Below are 5,074 nucleotides of genomic sequence, written 5' to 3'. Positions count from 1 at the left end.
TCTATCTATCTATCTATCTATCTATCTATCTATCTATCTATCTATCTATCTTTGGACTGCCTTCTGATTGTTGTCTTCACAGTGCCATTCCTTAGGGGCCGTTCACACTACGCTATAAACTGGTTTGTAAATCAGTTTAAAAGGGGGTTGTTCACACTTGCACCATTTTTCCTGACTCGAATTCCAAGGGGGCTAAAGATTTTTCAGAGGGGATTATAATTCCCATCCTCTGAGGCTGACAAGGGCGGAATCCCCCCCCCCCCCCCCGGAGAAGCTATCATGGGGTTTACTTGGCAAGGGGGGTTTTAGACAGGAAAAATGTAACCCAAAAAGTGTGATGTACATGCCATCATTCGATTGACATTTTAAAAACCCGAGAATGATCGAAATTGCGGCTCCAGTTTAAATCAATACAAATGATAATGTGAAGTCAACAGAGTTAAATTGCCACAGAGAGATTCAGTCGGGGTAAACACAGTAGGAACTTTGATTTGGTATTGCATCATCGCATCTTCCCGGATCTACTCGCCATGAAAACATGAATGTGAATGTGGCCTTAGAATATTTTCTTACTGACTAAAGGTGCATTTACACTATAGAAATATGGCAGTTTGACACCACTTCATCTGTCATGTGGCTCCATCCTACACTGTCTTGGGATGTGCAGCTTTGGAAGCCACCAGTACACTTTAACATAAAAGGCTAAAGACCTTTAAAACTACAAATCCTAAGATTCCATAGGATGGTGCTACGGCACTTAAGGTAGTGTTGAATTGCACTATTTCTACACTATAAATGCACCCTTATACCTTTGATTACCAATACCCTGCCCTTGGACACCTGTCCGAACTGGAGCAGGAAACTGGTTCATCATAATATATGGTAGTTGGTTAGGTCCAGGTTGTTTGGCCATGTGTAAATTTTTTAGATCTGGAAGGGAATGAAAAAATGCAGAGGGTGTAATACCTTATACTTGGAAGATCATCTTCCCTATTTTTCTTTAAAGCTGCATTTCTATATGAAAAATCCATCACAGAAGCTGCAAATATTACTTAAAGTAAATTCCTCCACTATTTTTTGGTTCCCTTCCTTCTTCAGAACATGATATTATTTGTTGTGGGGGTGGGAGAGAGGTAAGAAAGTAATACTTCTTGCTCGTCAGCAACGTATTGCATTTGATTTTATTACAATAGCTAGTGAGGGTTTGCCACTTACCTTAATGATATTTCAGGGTGGCTGGAGGATTTTTAAATCCATTTTAAAAAAAACATTTCAGTTAGTCTATGTTACTTAGCAGCCCAGGAATCTGCTGCTTCCTTCCAGCCACATTTATTGGAAAGTGCTAGAGCATGAGTGAAGTGAAGCAACACTGTAGGTACTGTTCAGGAAATGGTGGGCAAAGGCAAGACTCCTTTTTATCCTCTCCTGCCTTCTTCCTCCTCTCTCAGTGGGCTGCTAGGGAAGAGGCAGCTCACTCTTGACACAGATAGGAACTAATTTGAAATTAGTTATTTTCTGGCATTCCATTAGTGATATGACTCATCTGGATGTTTTCCTTATGCATGTAGGTATAGGCTGCAGCCAGTATTGGATAAGCATCTGACTATGTCTCCATAGCCAGATGCAAAATGATGACATCAGCACTGAGATCCACTAGTGTTCTTTGGTGGTCTCAGTGCTGCTGTAACCAGTACATGTCTGCCTATGGGGACGTAAGTCCAAACCACACTGCAGAAATAATCCAGTTTGAGACGGCTTTACCTGCCTTGGCTCAATGCTAGGGAATTCTGGGAACTTTAGTTTTGTGAGACATTTAGCCTTCTCTGTCAAGCTTTGATGCCACAATAAATGACAATTCACAGGATTCCTTTGCACTAAGGCAGGGCAGTTAAAGTGGTCTCAGGGATGTAGCCAGGATTTTAGGAAGGGGGGGGGGTCCAGACTAAGTGCCCCCATTATAATGGGTCTTGGGCGCAGCGGCGCAGCAGCATGCACCATTCATTTTTCTAATGGAAGGGGGGGTCCGGACCCCAAGAACCCCCCCCCTTGGCTACGTTCTTGGTGGTCTCAAACTGGATTATTTCTGCAGTGATTTTTGGACCATAGCCAAATGTTTCTTTAGTCCTGCTTCCTCCCCACAAAGCACAGAATGGTTAGGGTTGCCATATCCCACCAGGGGGTGGGACTTTCCCAGTTTGGGGCGGGTCTGCACGGTCCCGCCCCTGTTTGGCCCCGCACCAGGATCCCCCCCGCTACGGACGCCAGGCAGGGAAAGGAGCCTCGCCTCAGCGAGGCTCGTTCCCTGCTTGGCCTCCTCCGCTGGCGACGGAGGTGGCCTGACAGGGGAAAAGGGCTTCGCCTCAGCGAGGCCCTTTCCCCCTGCCTTGCCGCCTCCTCCGCCGGCCAGGGAGGTGGCCTGACGGGGGAAAGGGGCCTCGCCTCAGCGAAGCCCCTTCCCCCTGCCTTGCCGCCTCCTCCGCAAGCCAGGCAAACGGCCTGACAGGGGAAAAGGGTCTCGCCTCAGCGAGGCCCCTTTCCCCTGCCTTGCCGCCTCCTCCGCCGGCGACGGAGGCCCCACCAGGCCTGGGGAAAGAGCCTCTTCCTCTTCTTTACTCCATCTTCTGCCTCCTCCTCCATCTCTTTCCTCTTATTCTCATCTTCTTCCTCCGCCCTCTTCTGCTTATCTCTCCTCCTTCCCCCTTCTTCTTCTCTTTCCCCTTCTCCTACTCCTCCTACCTTCTTCTTCATCTTCTTTCCTCCTCCTCCTTCTTCTCCACCTCATCCTTCCCCTCTTCCTCCCCTTTTCTTCCTCTCTACTTCCTCTTCCTCTCCTCCTTTTCCTCTTTCCTCCTCCTCTTCTTCCTTTCTTTTCTTCTTCTCTCTTCCTCCTCCTCTGCTTCTTCCACTCTTTCCTCCTCTTCTTGGTTTTTGGCCAGAAAGGGAAGCACATTTCTGCCATCTGTCTAGGAATAATCCCAAATGTCCTCCATTTTTGTCATGCCTAAGAAACATGCATTTATATGATTTTTTTTTAGAAATCATCATTTTTTGCGTGTCCTCCATTGTAAAAAAGTGTCCTACATTTGAACATTTTGTCCTACATTTGTCCTACATTTGTCCCGGTTTGGAGGTCCTGACTTATGGCAACCCTAAGAATGGTCATGTGGGGCACTTTCAGGCTCAGCATAGCAGTAGCTCAGCATAGCATAGATCTTCATACAGACATTTACACTATGCTGAAGGAATGTTGGATTGTAGCCTTAGAGAGTCACAAAATTAGAGCAAAGCACATGGCCAAAGTTGCCCACTCCATCCTTCTATACACACTTTTCTGGGAGTATGTTCAGTTAAATTCAGTGGTGGTTATTTCTGAGTAGGCATTTTGTTTTGTTCAATTGTTAGGAGCTTTTCAGATCTACTCAATGGCCCTGGTCATTACTCCTGCAGTGTCATTGACAGGATTTGAACTGTTGGAGAGAAGTTCACAGGAGGACAAGTGGAAAGCAAAAAGGCCTCCCTGGGATTTCTGATTTACAGTTTATGTTCAGCCGGTGGGAGAGAAATATGAAAGGCCTTTGGCTACATTCCTTTCTTTCAACACAAATTCAAGCTTTGGATGAAAAAATAAAATAAAACTGAATAAAATCAGCCATTTCTACCTTCTTCAGAGTTCCTTGTCCTGGCTTGTGCTTTGTAAATAACTTGCTAGTAAATAGAAAATGGCCTGTATTTTTGTTTTGCTATTGTCAGTCTTTCTGTTTTACACCATCTATAAAAAGGAAACAAAAATGTCTCCATGTTTGGAAGAAAAAAGATCTTATAGAAGTCAAATTTCAAATCTATTTGGATGAAGCCATATTGAAATCATGGAGCCCTGGTGGCGCAGTGGTTAAATGCCTGTACTGCAACCATTTACTCAAAACCACAAGGTTGCGAGTTCAAGACCAGCAAAAGGGCCCAAGCTCGACTCAGGCTTGCATCCTTCCGAGGTCGCTAAAATGAGTACCCAGACTGTTGGGGGCAAATTATTTACTTGCTAATTAGGTTACTTGCTGTTCACCGCTATGATCTTTGGAATAGCGGTATATAAATAAAAAAACAAAAACAAAAATTCTACCCTAGTGTTCTCTTCTTCTGAAGAGAAATAACCTTTCTCCTGAAACTGTCCTCTACCTCTTTCCCCTCTATACCCACTAGGATACCAGGGCAAGGAGAGTCTGCCCTTTCCTGAGGTCCCAAGTGGTTGCTTGCAGAGGCCTACTGAAATTAGTCCAACATGTATATGAAATTAAGCCTAGGGCTTATGGCAGCCTTAGCACCAGACAAAATGATCACTCCTGCCTTACAAAACCAGGGTTTGTTTGGATGGAAGAGCACTTAGCATGCATATGCCTCAGTCTAGAGGCATGTTCCTGACCATGCTCAGCCTTCGATTCAGAATAATAGAAGTCTGAGAGATGCAGAAGCCTTTTAAAACAAGAAGTACTGAGGCAGGGCTTGCCAAACAGAAACAAATTCCAAGCAGAGCAAACCAATTCTTTCCTACTCTCTTAGAAAACAAATTAGGCAAATACTTTCAGCTCCTACATTGTGAGGGTTTGTACAAGGGCCAGATGTATTTCTGTTATCTGGTACACAATAAGTGTTAACCTGTGTATTGCTTTAAGAGTAGTTTCTCCCTCCCTGAATCCCTCCAGAAGCAAGTGCTGACTACCAATCAGGGGTATTTTAACCCTGAATTTCCTCTTGGAGAATTCGGGTTTAAAATGAAGGCACCTGGTGTCAATCAAATTTAGTTCCGCAATCATCATAGGTGATGTTTCCAGCACTCATTGAGCAATCGGAAGTGTGCTTCCCCCCTCCTTTTTTTTAAAGAACCAGGCACCAGAATGCACACATTGTGTCAAATTTAAAAACCTTGTGTGTGTGTGTGTGGGGGGTGTATTTGGGTCAGTGCAGGTTATGATCTGCCCTTGGCCCCGTTTTCAACCCCAAAATTCAAGCTAATGCCATCTCTGCATCCTGCATCTTCCCTCCTTGCCACCCCAGAATGCCTCATACACAATTATTATTA

The sequence above is a fragment of the Sceloporus undulatus genome, chromosome 3 (assembly GCF_019175285.1).
Source record: "Sceloporus undulatus isolate JIND9_A2432 ecotype Alabama chromosome 3, SceUnd_v1.1, whole genome shotgun sequence".
Classification (NCBI taxonomy): Eukaryota; Metazoa; Chordata; class Lepidosauria; order Squamata; family Phrynosomatidae; genus Sceloporus; species Sceloporus undulatus.
The sequence above is the reverse complement of the archived record's forward strand: the minus strand, read 5'-3'. Positions refer to the sequence as shown.